The sequence below is a fragment of the Pan paniscus genome, chromosome 5 (genome assembly GCF_029289425.2).
Source record: "Pan paniscus chromosome 5, NHGRI_mPanPan1-v2.0_pri, whole genome shotgun sequence".
Lineage (NCBI taxonomy): Eukaryota > Metazoa > Chordata > Mammalia > Primates > Hominidae > Pan > Pan paniscus.
Genome location: NC_073254.2, coordinates 43,302,377 through 43,320,021, shown reverse-complemented (window position 1 = coordinate 43,320,021; position 17,645 = coordinate 43,302,377). Strand labels below are relative to the sequence as shown.

Below are 17,645 nucleotides of genomic sequence, written 5' to 3'. Positions count from 1 at the left end.
TAAGTAAATCTACTGGTGGTACTGACAGTAGGTACGTTTACCAACCAATTTTGGATTGCAGGCATTAAACATCCTGGTGTTCTCCCTAGGCAAATAGGAGGAGAACAATACCCAGTGGAAATATTTATCATCATTCCTTCTTCCTCAGGTTTGGCAGGGCAATAATCATCTGTGGGGCCAGGTAGCCACACGCTATTATTAACATGTAATTCAATAGGATTATCCATCCATGTGACTCCCGAATTAAGGGCGGGAAAGGCACATAGGCCCAGTAGGTATAATTAGCTGCAGCTACTCCTGCAGGCATGGGGAGACACCACCGTTGATACAATCATCAAAGCTGCAAGCAGCATACTCTCTGGAGTTTGTGTCTCCTTTGTGTTCTCTAGACATTTTGTAGCTAACTGCGTCAGCTTTTTTAATTGTGCCCAAGTCAGCAGCTTTGTCTTCTTGGTGGATGGCAACTTCATCTATTCTTCTGACATCACCATTCTGTTCATCTTGTGAGTCGATGGTGCTCGATTGCTGTGTTTCCATCTCCGTGGAGGCGCTTTTCTTTGCATCTCCGATGGGTTCATTGTAGAACTTCAAATGTCTAGTGGGTATCCAAACAGGAAGCTGATTTTCTCCTGGTGAAACACAAGAAAAACCTCTCCCCCATGTTACCACCTTCCCTATTTCCCACGTCTAATTTTTGTTGTCTTTCCACCAAATCAGTTTTCCTTCATGTGGGCTGTTCTTTTTATCAGTAAGATGTTGTTCTGCAGAAGTAGTAGTCTGATATCTATAAATGTTTAAAACATTTAAAGTATAGAGTGCTAGATTAAGTTGCATCTGAGGAATGGTACACTCCTTACTGTCTCCCCCTTCTTTTTGTTTAACTAATTGAGTTTTGAGTGTTCTATTAGTTGTTTCAACTATGGCCTGTCCTTGGGAATTATAGGGAATTCCTGTTGTATGTGTAATTTTCCACTGATATAGTATTTTTTTGATTTTGGAAAGCTTTACTACAGTATCCTGGTCCATTGTCAGTTTTAATTTTTTCTGGAACTCCCATTACAGCAAAACAAGATAATAACTGTTTTTTTAACATGGGAAGTACCTTCTCCACTCTGGCAGGTTGCCCATATGAAATGTGAATAAGTATCAACTGTTACATGGACACATGATAATCTTCCAAATGAAGGTACATGCATGACATCCATTTGCCATAACGCATTGGGACACAGACCTCTGGGATTAACTCCTGCCTCTTGAGTGGGCAGGTGTAGGACTTGACACTGGGTGCAATGTTGTACAATATTTTTTGCCTGTTTCCATGTGACATCAAATTTGTTTTTTAATCCTGCTGCATTTACATGAGTCAAAGCATGAAGTTCTTGTGCTTTTATGAATGCAGATAATACCAGTAAGTCAGCTTGTTCATTTGCTTTAGTTAAAGGCCCTGGTAAATTAGTGTGTGCTTGAATATGAGTAATATAAAATGGGAAATTTCTTTTTCTTACAGTTTGTTGTAATAAATTGAACAGCTAGTTTAACTGGTCATCCATGCTATATTTAATTAGAGCTGTCTCAACATCCCTTGTAGCCTGTACTACATATGCAGAATCTGATACAATATTAATAGGTTGATCAAAATCTTGTAGCACTATAATGACTGCAGCCAACTCTGCTCTTTGAGCCGATTGATATTGAGTTTTGATTACTCGCTCTTTTGGCCCTGTGTAAGCCGCTTTCCCATTGCTGGAACCATCAGTAAACACTGTCAGAGCATTTTTTAAAGATTCATGTCTGGTAATTTTAGGTAAAATCCAAGTAGTCAATTTTAAAAACTGGAAGATTTTTGTTTTTGGGTAATGATTATCAATAATTCCCATAAAATCAGCAAGACCAATCTGCTATGCACCCGAATTAATAAAGGCTTGTCTAACTTGTTCCTTGGTTAAAGGAACAACTATTTTGTCTGGGTCGTTTCCACAGAATTTTATTATTTGTAATCTTGCCTGACCAATTAATGTAGCTATTTGATCCGAGTACAACTTAAAAGTCTTCATTGTACTGTGAGGAAGGAATGACCAATCCACAAGATCAGTATTTTGAACAAAGATGCCTGTTGGAGAATGTGCAGGAGCAAAAATCAAAAGTTGGAGTGGGGCTAAGGGATCTGAAGGGGTGGCCTGCCCCTCCACACCTGTGGGTGTTTCTCATCAGGTGGGATGAGAAGCTAAGAAAAGAAATAAGACACAGAGACAAAGTATAGAGAAAGAAAAGTGGGCCCAGGGGACCGGCGCTCAGCATACGGAGGACCCGTGCCGCCGGTACTGGTCTCTGAGTTCCCTCAGTATTTATTGATCACTATCTCTACCATCTCGGAGAAGGGGATGTGGCGTGCCGCTGGTACTGGTCTCTGAGTTCCCTCAGTATTTATTGATCACTATCTCTACCATCTCGGAGAAGGGGATGTGGCGGGACTATAGGGTAATGGTGGGGAGAGGATCAGCAGGAAAAAATGTGAACAAAGATCTCTCTGTTATAAATAAGTTTAAGGAAAAGTGCTGTGCCTTGATGTGCACATAGGCCAGATTTATGTTTGACTTTACACAAACATCTTGGTGCATTAAGGAACAGTATTGCCGCCAGCATTTCTAACCTCCAGCCATAAGGCGGTTTTCTCTATCTCAGTAACTGGAACGTACGATTGGGTTTTACACCGAGACATTCCATTCCCAGGGAGGAGCAGGAGACAGATGCCTTCCTCTTATCTCAACTGCAAAGAGGACTTCCTCTTTTACTAATCCTCCTCAGCACAGACCCTTTAGGGCTGTCGGGCTGGGGGACGGTCAGGTCTTTCCCTTCCCACAAGGCCATATCTCAGGCTATCACATGGGGAGAAACCTTGGACAATACCTGGCTTTCCTAGGCAGAGGTCCCTGCAGTGTATTGTGTCCATGGGTACTTGAGGTTAGAGAATGATGATGACTTTTAACAAGCATACTGCCTTCAAGCACTTTTTTAACAAAGCACATCCTGCACAGCCCTAAATCCATTAAACCTTGAGTCAACACAGCATATGTCTCTGCAAGCACAGGGTTGGGGCTAGGGTTATAGATTAACAGCATCTCAAGGCAGAAGAATTTCTCTTAGTACAGAACAAAATGGAGTCTCTTATGTCTACTTCTTTTTACATAGATACAGTCACAGTCTGATCTCTCTTTTCCCCACAGGGATCTATTCTATTTATTTGCGCTGACTGAATTTTTTCTTCCACTTATTTAATTTCTTTTGTTGCCTCTGGGGTTAGTATTCTTTTACTATTTAAGTCTGGGTCTCCTCTTAAGATAGAGAACAAATTTGACATGGCATAAGTAGGAATGCCTAGAGTTGGCCGAATCCAGTTAGTACCTGCTAGCAATTTTTGAAAGTCATTTAATGTTTTTAATGTGTCTTCTTATTTCTATTTTTTGTGGCTTAATTTTTCTATTTTCTGTCTGCATACCTAAATAATGAAAAGGAGTAGAGGTCTAAATCTTATCAGATGCTATTGCCAGTCCTGCGTTGGCAACCTCTGCTTGCAGAAATGTGTAACAGTCAATTAATTTGTCTCTCGTTTCTGCAGCACATAAAATATCATCAACATAATGAATGATATAACAGTCTGAAAACTTATCTCTAACTGGTTGAAGAGCTTGATCTAAGAAAGTCTGACAAATAGTTGGACTATTAAGCATTCCCTGAGGTAACACTTTCCACTGAAACCTGGTGGCTGGTTCTTTATTATTTATAGCTGGTATAGTAAAGGCAAATTTTTCAAAATCCTGCTCCTCCAGAGGAATGGTAAAAAAGCAATCCTTCAGATCAATTATAATCAAAGGCCAGTCTTTTGGGATCATGGCCGGAGAGGGCAACCCGGGTTGGAGATGCCCCTTGGGTTGAATTACGGCATTTACGGCCCTTAAGTCAGTTAACATACGCCATCTGCCGGATGTTTTCTGAATTACAAACACAGGAGAATTCCAAGGCGAGAATGAGAGAATGAAGGCTCAATATGTCCTCTTTCGAATTGCTCCTTTGCTAATAAATGTAAAGCCTCCAGTTTTTGTTTTCGTAGTGGCCACTGATTTACCCATACCGGTTTTTCTGTTTTCCAAGTTAATGGAATGTGTTTAGGAGGCTCTACAGTGGTAGCCCCTAAAAAGGATACCCTATTCCTTTTCTTTCTCGATTTTTCTCACTCTCAATTGGGACTTTAATGCCATTTTCATTTTTTCCTAGTCCCTTTCCTGGTATATATCCATTTTAGTCATGATTTTTTGACTTGTGGGGCTGTATAATGGAGCAGGCATAGTGATTTCTGCACCCCATTGTTGTAATAAATGACCCCACGGATTAACAGGAAATGAAGTAATCATTGGCTGAACAGTACTTTCTTGATTATTCAGCCCTGAACAATGCAAAATCATAGTAATTTGATACACTTCTGAGGCAGTGCCTATGCTGACAAGTCCTGTAACAGCCTTTTGTTTAGGCCAATTTTTTGGCCACTGATTTAAAGCAATGATAGAGACATCTGCTCCAGTGTCTACTAACCCTTCAAACTGTTTTTTTTGAATAATGGCCTTACACACAAGTCTGCTCTCTGAGACTTGACTTGCCCAATATGCAGCCTTTCCTGCCAGATCAGTGCTTCCAAACCCTCCTGTTCTTTTTATCTCACTGTTTCCAACTTTAATATAAGGCAGGAGTAATAATTTAACAATCCTGTCTCCTGAATTGCCACTCCAAGGAATTGAGGAGCTAATAGCCAATTGAATTTCACCTTCATAGTTTGAATCAACCACACCAGTATGAATTTGAACTCCCTTTAGATTTAGACTGGATCTTCCTAAGATTAGTCCTACAGTCCCCTCAGGCAGTGGGCCATATACCCCTGCGGGGATTTTTTGTGGGGGCTCCCCTGGAAGCAGAGAGACTGCTTGCATAGTACATAAATCTACTGCTGCATTGCCACTTGTGGCAGGGGACAATTGCTGTATTGTGGTAACTGGCTCATTCGCTGAGGCACTTGTGACAGTGGGGGTTGTCTGTGAAAACCCTGAGGAAAAAGGGGCTGAATTGGGAATGCCTCAGTTTGTTGTGGGGCCGGAGGCTGGCCCCTCTTCTCATTTCCCCACAATGGTTGCCCACTTTTATCAAATTTAGAAGGACATTGATTATCCCAATGTTTTCCTTTTTTACATCTTGGACATAAGTCAGGTGGCTCTATCTGTTGTTGTAGTAGCTTGAATATTTTGTTTATTTGAGGCTGGGCAATTTTTTTAGATGAACAATTTGTCCACAATTATAACATTTTCCCCCAAATGTTCTAACTTATCGTCCTAAAGCAACTCCCGTTGTTGCTTGAGTCATAAGCATAGCTTTATGCATAGCTCCTCCAATTCCATCACAGGCTTTTACATACTACGAGATTACATCTGATCCTGCTGGGACCTTTCCTTTTAATGGCTTAATGGCTGATTGACACTCAGGATTGGCGTTTTCCTATGCCATCAACTCCACTATGACCTTACAGGCATTCTCATCGGTGATTGACTTGGAGCCTTGCCGCAAAATCAGGCTAGGTCTCTTTAGAGCCTTGTCTTATTGTATTGAATGAGGGGAAGGCGGTTCCTGGGTCTTGGATTTTTTTCCCAGGCTCTAAGGCATATAGCTCTAACTTGCTTAATGGCCTCATTTTGCATTATTGCTTGTTGATTGGTAGTGCTCCAATTTTGACCTGCTCCTAATGGTTGATCTGCATCTATGTTAACTGGAGGATTGGCAGCCCTATTTTTTTGGATCTGTTCTTGTGCCCCATCAATTCACCAAGTCTTAAATTGTAAAAATTGAGAGGGTGAGAGTGATGATTTGGCCAAAATCTCCCAATCATAAGGAATGAGTCTCTGTCCATGAGCAATGGAATCTAATAATATTTTCATATAAGGGGAGTTGGGTCCATACTGTTTTACTCCCTCTTTCATATCTTTTAGCATTTTTATAGAAAAGGACTCATATCTGGCCTCAGCTAGGGGAGGCGCTCCCTCTTGGGCCCCTTCTCCAGGTGGTGTCAGTTCTAATGTTACTGGGAATTGTCACGCCTCAGTATCTCCTTGTTTTCTTGCCTTATCAATAATTTTATATAATGCACTATGCTGTCCACTAGGTAGTGCTGTAGGATTAAGTCTCACAGTGGACGGCTGAGGATCTAGAGCCCTGCCCTGTGGTGCTGGAAACATTCCTGGGTGTCCATACTGATTTTCTGGGGGCGGCCGATACTGAAGTTTGGCTGGCGGCCAGTATTGATAGGCTACTGGCGGTTGGGTCTTATTTTCTACCTGCTGATATTGTGGATACTGTATCTGGATTGGCATTGCCGTGGCAGAGACTTTATCGTTTTCTATTTGATATTCTTTTGGGGTTTGTACTTGTCTAACCTGCATTTGAGGTTGCAATGTTACAGGCATCTGAACTGCTGGAAGAGGAGTTGGCCATTGTGGTTTAGACTCTGACGGCCCCGCTAATTTTGGACCCTTTTCTTCTAATTTTAATGTTTCAGGATATATTACTTCCTGTAATTGATTATAGTCTACATTTTGCATTGACCGAGTCATTACCGGCTCTGCTACATATTTACAATGTGAACTTTCCGTTCCTTTCTGAGATTCTATCCCAGCCTCTTCTTCACAATTGATTACACAGCTTTCAGGGGCATCAGAAACTGAAACGCTATCTTCTCCTGTTTGAAACAGTTCTAAAGCTACTTTAATAATGACCCAATCATTCCATACTGTAAGTGGGATGATTTTACCCTCCCTACTTGTTTGTTTTAATTCTTTGCCAATTTTTTCCCAATCTTTTAGATCTAAGGTTCCCTGTTCTAGAAACCATGGGCAGAATTGTTCTATTGTTTGAAATAGCATGATTAGATTTTTTGTAGAGACTCTAACTCCCCCTCTTTTTAAAAGAATTTTAATAGAGCTGAGATAAGAGGCATATTTACTTTCAGTTTGTCCCATTGTTACCCTAGGTTCTTCCGAGCGCACAAGCTTACAGCAAGGCTGACTGTAGATGTACTCGGGAATCTCTCGTCGACTTGTCCTCAATGACTACGCTCTAGTGTACCTTCACCCTAGAGAAAAGCACCCACGTTGGGCACCAGATTAAGGGGTGGCCTGCCCCTCCACACCTGTGGGCGTTTCTCGTCAGGGGGGACAAGAGACTGAGAAAAGAAATAAGAGACAGAGACAAAGTATAGAGAAAGAAAAGTGGGCCCAGGGGACCGGCGCTCAGCATAGGGAGGACCCGCGCAGGTGCTGGTCTCTGAGTTCCCTCAGTATTTATTGATCATTATCTCTACCATCTCAGAGAGGAGGATGTGGCACGATAGGGTAATAGTGGGGAGAGAGTCAGCAGGAAAACATGTGAACAAAGGTCTCTGTGTCATAAATAAGTTTAAGAAAATGTGCTGTGCTTTGATATGCAGGTACACAAACACCTCAGTGCATTAAAGAGCAGTATTGCTGCTAGCATGTCTCACCTCCAGCCTTAAGGCTGTTTTCTCCTATCTCAGTAAATAGAACATACAATCGGGTTTTACACCGAGACATTCTATTCCCCAGGGACGAGCAGGAGACAGATGACTTCCTCTTATCACAACTGCAAAGAGGCCTCCCTCTTTTACTAATCCTCCTCAGCACAGACCCTTTGTGGGTGTCGGGGCTCGGGAAGGTCAGGTCTTTCCCTTCCCAGGAGGCCATATCTCAGGCTATCACACTGGGGAGAAACCTTGGACAATACCTGACTTTCAGTGTATTGTGTCCCTGGGTACTTGAGATTAGAGAATGGTGATGTCTTCTAACAAGCATACTGCCTTCAAGCACTTTTTTAACAAAGCACATCCTGCATAGCCCTAATATATATATATATACATATAAACCCAGTCTTTGTCCTGGTGTAGGTAGTGGTACCTTTTACCACACTACAGGAAACGAACGCTCTCCTGTTTGTTGTTAGGTTTTATTTTTGCTTTGTGGGCATTGGATGGGGCCAGAACGGGGGGAGGAGCCCGGGTTTAAACGTGATTAATTTAAGATGCCTACAAATTTAAGATTCGGTCTTGAGAATGTATTTGGCAAGCACAGTGTAACAACTCTGAGACTGCAACTCTGCAGGAATCCCTGACTGGGATTCTTATTAATTATGTAGCCACAGAGGAGAGGAACAGTAGGTAGAGTGAGAATTGAAAGGGTTAATTGTGATTTGAAGATTGGGAGCTCATTCGTGGTATTCATGGAAAACCTTAGGGTAAGCTACAGTAATCTTGGCTCTGTATTCATTCTGGACAGCATAATGTTCTTGGAACCTACTTAGAAATCCGAGGAAATTATTAGAAATCCAGGTGAGGTTATTGCTATCTGCGTTTTGCCCTCCGCAGCCCTTACAAGACTCTTCACGTTCAGCGACATCCCATGAAGTGGTTTTGAACCTGGAAGGATCCCACTTGTCTGGCAAGGTCTCTTGGTTGGTCCAAAAGGCTCATCAGACTGCTAGAATGTAAGAATAGAAAATAGAGAAAGGGCAGGTCTCACCAAGGGAGACAACTAAGGTGGTGTCACACCCACAGGTGTACAGGTATCTATGTGTAGGTTGGGGAGATGGAGCAGGTTTTAACTTGGCTTGTAGTGTAGAGCACAACTAGCATCATGTCTAGTGTCCCTGGTAAATGATTACTTTCCATTGTGACTAGAGCAAACTGTATTCAAAGTAGACTCGTATATTCCTCATATGGAAGACTTTTTTCCCTGTCTGCCTCCAGCTGTATCTCCAAAATTATTTAATAATTTTTTTGCGGCAAGTTCCAGTCTTTGAATAGCATTATTGAAACATCTATTCAATGGGAAGTTGTGGGATTAACTCATAAATTACAGAATTTTCTGAGAAACCCAACATTTTACTCAAAAGACAGAATATAACCATGCTTAATATACAGTATTCAGAAAACCCTAAAACATATGTAGCATGTGTCTAACCCATCTGTGTCATAAGAGAAAATAGAAGCCCATTGGGTGCTGTTTTGGAAGGAGTCACATAGAAAGCATGTTAGAATATAATTTGAGTGTGTTGAAATATCATTGTACACACCAAGCATGATGTTCTTTGATATCATAAAAATCCTTTTACATGGTCCTGGCTTTTGTTTTCGTTTGTTTTGTTTTGTTTTTCAGATAGAGCCTTACTCTGTCACCCAGGCTGGAGTGGCATGATCTTGGCTCACTGAAACCTCCTTCTCTTGGGTTCAAGTGATTCTCCTGACTCAGCCTCCTGAGTAGCTGGGACTACAGGTGTGCACCCCCATGCCCAGCTAATTTTTGTATTTTCAGTAGAGACAGGGTTTCAGCATGTTGGCCAGGCTAGTCTCAAACTCCTGACCTCAAGTTATCTGCCTGCCTAGGCCTCCCAAAGTGCTGGAATTACAGGCGTGAGTCACCATGCCAGGCCAACATGGTCCTGTTTTACAGATATAAAAAGAATAATGAAATATGCTCCAAAATTTACCCTATCTCACCAACTTTTAAATGGCATTAGATTACATACCCAGATTATAAGACTGCAAATCATGGGTCCTTTTCTCATAACATTATACTATACTCATACATACTCATACACAATTTAACGGTTTTCTTTAATTTCAAGTGTTGTGTTAGATATCGAAGACAGCATTCAATTAGACAGAAAATAAATATAATTCTATAGGTCATTTTTTTTTTTACAAGTGTTACAGAGGCATTTTAGTCAAGGCCCATTGTAGGTATTGCAAAGGCTATTTGTTTAAGGATGTTTCAATTTTTCATTTAGCATCTTTGATAAAAAATTCCACTATATATCATAGATTAATTGCCAGAAGTTAAGTTAAGTAGCTTCTATCATTTCTGCAATTTGGCATGAAAAAGGACCACAAGAAACAGAGCAATCACGAAGGGACCAAATCTAAGGAACATGATGGCTTTTCAATTAAGACATATGGTTGTCCTGTGCCAGAGTTGCTCTCACTTCTTTTACACAGTGGAGAGTGTAAGGACAACTTTGTTACTTGCTTTAACAATCTTTTTTTTCCCAAGAATCTCTTATAATAAAGTAATATTTACCAATATTGAAGGAAAAAATAAAACACCTTCTAAAATATTTGAAAACGATTATCTATAAGTAATGAACTAGGAAAGAAGAGAAGGCAATATGGTTCTTCAAGTTCACTCTTCCCGAAATCACTGGTCATGGTGATGAGAGTTGGGGTGGAAAAACCTGAGGCAGGAACTATGGTTTATCATAAGAAATTAAATTTGTTTATATTCTTCATGATAATTCACTCAATGTTTACTTTCTTATTAGGGCTTGTTTAGGAAAATATTTCAGAACCTGTCTCCTACTTATTTACCAATCAGAGAAAATAAATGTGGTGATATTTCCAAATGCTCCTATATACATACACACATTCATATAGATAATATGTATTATAGTATATATATAAATTATGTGCACATGCAAATACACACATAACCACCCGTCATGAGGTGTCATTCAACCATACATTTTCCATGGATTATCTAATTTAATTCTAACAAGTTATGAGTAAATACTGAGCTCAAGATTGAAATCAGATTTTATCTTACTTTAGAGACTCTAATATTTTATAATTATATAATTGATAAAAAAGTCACTTCTTAAAGTTGATAGTTATTTCTGTTGTATATGTTAGCTAAGAAAAATAGCAAGATAATACAAATTCTTTAGCATGGCAAATTATGTACATTTAAAACCATAGTCATTATCTTACTGAAAATAATAATTTGGGACTAATAGACAGAATATAGAGTGAGCTCAAATAACTTAATGGGGGAAAAAAATCAAATAATCCGATTGAAAAATTGGGCAAAAATCTGAGTAGACAATTCTCAAAAGAAGACATACAAATGGCCACGAGGTATATTAAAAACGTTCTTCAGATGTTGGAGCGCTCTTAAAAAATGAAAAAATGCTCAACATCATTAATCATCAGAGAAATGCAAATCAAAACTATAATGAGATATCATCTCACCCCAATTAAAATGGCTTTTATCCAAAAGACTGGCAATATCGAATGATGGTGAAGATGTGGAGAAAGGGGAAATCCTTGTACACTGTTGATGGGAATGTAAATTAGTACAACCACTATGGAGAACACTATGAAGGTTCTTTGAAAAACTAAAAATAGAACTACCACATGATCTGGCAATCTCACTGCTAGGTATATATCCAAAAGAAAGGAAATCAGCATATCAAAAAGATATCTGCACTTCCATGTTTATTGCAGCACTATTTACAATAGTACTTCCACGTTTATTGCAGCACTATTTACAACCTAAGTGTCCATCAATGGATAAATGGAAAAAGAAAATGTGGTACATATGCATAGTGAAATATTATTCAGCTATAAAAAAGAATGAAATCCTGTCATTTGCAATAACATGGATGGAACTGGAGTACATTATGTTAAGTGAAATAAGCCAGGCACAGAAGGACAAATTTCGAACATTCTCACTCATAGGTGGGAGCTAAAAATTAAAACAATTGAACTCATGGAGATAGAGAGAAGAATGATGATTAGCAGAAGCTGGGAAGGGTAGTAGGGAGGGGGTTCTAAAGTAGGGATGGTTAAATGGGTGCAAAAATATAGTTTGATAACACAATAAGGTGACTGTAGTCAACAATAATTTATTGTATATTTTAAAATAATTAAAAGAGTGGAATTGGAATGTTCCTAACACAAATGATAAATGTTCGAGGTGATGAATACCCAAATTACCCCAAAATGATTATCATATATTGTATGCCTGTATCAAAACAACACATATACCTCATATATCCACCTATTATATACCCATAAAAATTAAAAATTAAAAAAGAAATTTAAAAAAAAGAATAATTTGTCCACCCAAAGTCAGGACAAACAGCAGTAATAAAGGAAAAAAAGCAGCATCAATATAGAAAAAATTACATTTTTTTGTTAAAAAAGTGCAAAATTACATTTATGTTCTGATAATATAATTTTCTATATCAAGAAAGAAATAGATGTAACAAAAAACCCATATTAAAAAGTTCATACAAAGGCTAAGTAGGAAATAAATGTATACCAATGTATTAGTTATCTGTTGCTACATAATAAATTACCCTGTCTTTTGTGAGCCAGTCTCTGAAGTTATACAACTCATTTGCCTCATTCTAATCAATCACTCATAAGAACAGTATTACACATTAAAACAACACTGACTATGAAGCAAGATTGGCCATCAGCTGATGATAAAGCTGAGTAATGAATAGATGGGAATTCATTATAATATCTTTTTGCTTTTTTTTTTTTGGAGACAGTCTTGATCTCTCACCCAGGCTGGAGTGCAGTGGCACCATCTCGGGTCACTGCAACCTCCGCCTCCCGGGTTCAAGCGATTCTCCTTCCTCAAATCCCCTAGTAGCTGAGACCACAGGCACGCGCTACCATGCCTGGCTAATTTTTGTATTTTAGGTAGAGATGGGGTTTCACCATGTTGGCCAGGCTTGTCTTGAACTCCTGACCTCAAGTGGTCTGCTCGCCTCGGCCTCCCAATGTGCTAGGAATACAGTCGTGAGCCACTGCACCCAGCCTTTTTGCTCCTTTATATGTTAAAATAGTCTCCGATAAAGAGGAAAAGAAAGGAAAAACTACACTGATTGCTTCACAAGAAGAAACGAACAATCCAAATAGGCCTATATCAATTAGAGAAATTGAATCTATAATCGATAACCCTCTAAAACAGAAAGGATTAGGATCAGGTAGGTTCATTGGTGAACTCTAACAAGTATTTTAGGAAGAAACTTTACCAACTCTTTCATTATTTAGTGAAAATAGAAGCAGAGACAATAATTTCCAACTCATTCTATGAAGCCAGCATTATATCCTAATACTGAAACCAGACAAAGACATTACAAAAGAAAGCTACAATGCAATATCTCTCATGAACATAGAAGCAAAAATCCTCAACAAAATATTAGCAAAACTGAAAGCATAAAGTATAAAAGGAGGTCGGTTGGGGCGTCAGGGGGCTTAGGGGAACTCTGTACTTCCTCTGTTTTGCTGTGAACCTTAAACTGCTCTTTTAAAAAAAAGATTAGTATTAAAAAGTAAATTAACAAATATCAGGCTCATTTTCTGTGTTGTGTAATATTCCAATTTAATAAACTAAGGCAGCCCAGCTGTTTTTATCATCTACTGAAGAGCCAGATTTTCTTCTCAAATTGTTCAGTAATAAGATCCTTCCCTCATGGGAGCACCCCGCAACATGAAGTTTCCTTGTCAGTGGTCATGTAGTTTTCCATAGTCTCTGCATCCTCACCATTTTTTTGTTTTGTTTCGTTTTTGAGCCCCGGTCTCACTCTGTGGCCCAGGTGGGAATGCAGTGGCACGATCATGGCTCACTGCTCCTCCACCTCCCGGGCATTGTCCCACCTCAGCCTCCTTGGTAGCTGGGACCACAGGCAGGTATCACCACTCCCAGCTAATTACTATTATTATTATTATTATTATTATTATTATTATTATTATTATTATTTTGTAGAGATGAGGCGGAGTCTCACTTTGTTACCCAGGCTGGTCTTGAACTCCTGGGCTCAAGCGATTCTTCTGCTTTATCCTCCTAGTGCTAGAATTACAGGCATGAGCCACCACACCTGGCCTCACCGCCATTTTAAAAGACAATATTGAAACAGGTTTCTATGTTTCAAGGAAGCTGCTGTGAAAGCAGAGGGAGCAAAAGACATTAAAATATCTTAGTTATCTCCCAAGTAGCCAGAGCTGAGATTTGGACCTGGATTATGACCCTGTTTTATGGCAGCATTTTTGACAGTCTAGAAGCAGAGTCCGTAGGAGTAGCCACACAGTACTGGATCTCTCACATTTTTTATGAGGAGATGCAGCTTTATGGACTGGCCAATCCTAATCGTTGTTTTGTTTTTGTTTTTGTTTTTTGTTTGTTTGTTTGTTTTTTGAGATGGAATCTTGCTCCGTCTCCCAGGCTGCAGTGCGGTGGCACGATCTCGGCTCACTGCAAGCTCCGCCTCCCGAGTTCACGCCATTCTCCTGCCTCAGCCTCCCGTGTAGCTGGGACTACAGGCGCCCGCCACCACGCCGGCTAATGTTTTGTATTTTTAATAGAGATGGGGTTTCACCGTGTTAGCCAGGATGGTCTCGATTTCCTGACCTCGTGATCCGCCCGCCTCGGCCTCCCAAAATGCTGGGAGCACCGCAAAATACAGGCGTGAGCCACCGCGCTCCGCCCCTAATCGTTCTTACTAGCACACAATGGGAAACAGTTTCCTTTTGCCTTTTCCTCTAACGTCAATAGGCAGCAGGCAGAGGCTGCGGATGTAATGGCACACCTTCCATGCTTCCATGTCACTGTCCTGAGTCCATGAAGGTTTCATTCCCTTTTTTTTTTTTTGACTCTTTATTTTTTTAGAGCAGTTTTAGGTTCACAGAAAAACTAAGTGGAAAGTACTGAAATTTCCTGTATATCCCTGCCCTCACACAGGCAGAGCCTCTTCCACCAACAGTATCCTGCACCAAAGTGGTACATTTGTTATAACTGATAAGCCTATATAGACACACCATTATCACCCAAAGTCCATAGTTCACTGTAGGGTTCTCTCTTGGTGTTGGGTAATTTATGGGTTTTGACAAATGTGTGATGACATATATCCACCACTATAGTATTATACAGAGCATTTTCACTGCCCTAAAAATCCCGTGCTCTGCCTATTCACCCTTTACCCCTAACCCCTGGAAACCACTACTGTTTTTACTGTCTCCATAGCTTTACCTTTTCCAGAATATCATATAGTTGGAATCATAGTACATTGGCTTTTCAGATTGGCTTATTTAACTTAGTAATATGCATTTAAGTTTCCTCCATGTTAAGTTTCCTCCATGTTATGTTTCCTCCATGTCTTTTAATGGTGTGACAATTCATTTCTTTTTAGCACTGAATAATGTCCCATTGCCTGAATATACCACAGTTTGTTTATGCATTCACCTACTGAAGACGTCTCCGTTGTTTCCAAGTTTTGGCAATTATAAATAAAGCTGCTATAAACATGCATGTGCAGGGTTTTTGCATAGATATGCTTTCAACTCCTCTGGATAGGTACCAAACAGTGTGACTGCTGGGTCGTATGATGAGAGTATGATTAGTTTTGTGAGAAACTGCCAAATTGTCTTCCAAAGCAGTTGTATCATTTTGCATTCCCACCAGCAATGAATGAGAGTTCCTGTTGCTCCACATCGTCATCAGCGTTTGGTGTTGCCAGGGTTTTGAATTTTTGCCATTCTAAAAAGTGTGTAGTGGTATAATTGTTGTTTTAATTTGCATTTTCCTGATGATATATGATGTGGAAACTTTTTATATGCTTATTTGCCATCTGTACATCTTCTTTGGTGAGTAATCTGTTCAAATGTTTTGCCTACTTTTTAATCAGGTTGTTTGTACTTTTATTGTTATGCATTGAGTTCTTTGTATATTTTGGGTACCAGTCCTTTATCAGACAAGTGTTTTGCAAATATTTTCTCTGTCTGTGGCTTGTCTTCTCATTCTCTTTGAGAGTGCGTTTCGCAGATCCGATTTTTAGATTTTTAATGAAGTATAAGTTATCAATTACTTCTTCCATGGATCATGTCTTTGGTGTTGTCATTTTCCGTTTGAAGAGTCGCTGTTCTTTACTGTACAACATCTGAAGCAAGAGACAAAAACCTTTGTGCCCGCGGCTGCTGCAGGGGCGTCTGAGGGCAGAGAAGCGCTTTCAAAGGTTGGGGGCGTTGCGGCTGCCGCCGCCGGAGCGCCTGGCCAGGGCCTATCCCGGGTCCCGGGAAAGGCTGTTGCGTGCAGCTTCATTCTTCCGCGCAGCAGCCTTGCGGAGACTCAGAACGAGGTGCGGGGAAAGAGCTGACGGGTGGATCAAGAAAAGAGGGAAACAAGCAAACGCACCTTCTTAAACTAGAATTCTTGGTGAAGCCAGAGTTCCCAGATAAAGCTTCGGTGTCAGGTGAGCTAGATGGTATGTGTGGCCCGAGCCATTGCATGTGGGGAGAAAGGTCAGGCAGGATTTTCACGTTTTCATCTATTTGGACAGTTCCTTCTTCGAGCCGGGTCGAGAGCGAGAGGAGCGACAGCTCCCAAGGTACATTTCATCATTCAACGTACTCAGATGCAGGGAATTTGGGTTGCATTTTCCATGAGCCTTCGGCTAGCAGAAAATCTGTCAAAAGATCTTGAACAATCCCTTAATTCTTTCCGCCTGGGATTCAATTGCGCCAAGAGGACTAATTGTGCTAAAGATATAAAAGTGTGCTCTGCTCTCAGTAACGACACAAGCTGGATGTTGTTAGTGTGTCCCGGAAGGAGGTTACTCAGGTGTAATCTGGGTTAGGCTTTAAGTGGAATTCATCCTCAGAGTTGGTTACTCCCTGGCCGAGCACGAGGTAATATAAAATGCTTCGCGTTTTTAACATGACAGGAATTCTCCGTTACCACCGACTTGTGCCAGGGGATGTAGCTCAGTGGTAGAGCGCATGCTTCGCATGTATGAGGCCCCGGGTTCGATCCCCGGCATCTCCAAGGCGGTTACGTAGATTTTGTTTAATTCAGCCTCTGGCACAGAATATAAGAAAAACAAAGAAAAAACTATTTTAGTCCTTTCTCATTTTTGCCATTATCATTTCCTTTAAATCGATCAATTTCCTGTCTTTATGTTTGTTTCTCTTCTATTTGGTTGACTAGCCACACGCCATATTCCTGTTTCCTGGAAACTTCCAAGGTGTTTTATTATGCGGTGAGTAATACAAAGTCAGAGGGACAATTCAGAAATGTACTGTTCCTATGAATGCATCCAGGAAGAGGGAATAGAGCTGAATATCCAAGAATGTTTTAAGATCTACTAAATGAGGCCCTAATCCATTCCCAGTCTCCAGTGAAAAACTATCAGTAAAAATAAAATGTCTCCGTATCATAGTTTTTTTTTGCGGGGTGGGGAAAGTGGAATAGGATGGAAAAGAGGAAAGTAGCATGCTTTTTTTAGTTTTAGTATTCAGGTGGGGGTTGCTTTCAACTTAAGGTCCACTCTATCACCTTAAGATAATGTAGATCTTGTCCTACAGTTACTAACCTGGTAACCATTTTCTCACTGCACCTTTTCAAGGTTTTTGTGTGGGAAAGCTGGTCATAGAACATTTGGGACATTTGGGAAAGTAGTAAAGGTTAGAAATAGCCTGTAGAAATGGAAGGCAGAGTTGGTTAGAAACTCACAACAGGTGGAACGCGGTGGCTCACGTCTGTAATCCCAGCTACTCGGGAGGCTGGGGAAGAAGAATCACTTGAACCCGGTAGGCAGAGGTTGAAGTGAGCCAAGATGGCGCCACGGCACTCCAGCCTGGGCAAAAAAGAAAATCATAACAGATTTCCTGACAGCACTGAGAACCCAACTGAGGTTGCATTCTGGGCAACTGTAAGTAAATGAATTTTTAGGTTTATGTTATTTCTGCATTGCACTTA

General features: G+C 40.4%; 1 non-coding gene and 1 pseudogene across 1 annotated transcript; one reads left to right on the top strand and one right to left on the bottom strand.

The window, feature by feature from the left end:
* Positions 1 to 4,990: 4,990 nt before the first annotated feature.
* On the bottom strand, positions 4,991 to 15,989 carry LOC134730549 (endogenous retrovirus group K member 24 Gag polyprotein-like; annotated as a pseudogene).
* A 651-nt stretch (positions 15,990 to 16,640) lies between these two features.
* TRNAA-CGC (transfer RNA alanine (anticodon CGC)) lies at positions 16,641 to 16,712 on the top strand. The gene has a single exon. It is a non-coding gene; the product is annotated as a tRNA-Ala (tRNA).
* The last annotated feature ends 933 nt before the right edge of the window (positions 16,713 to 17,645 follow it).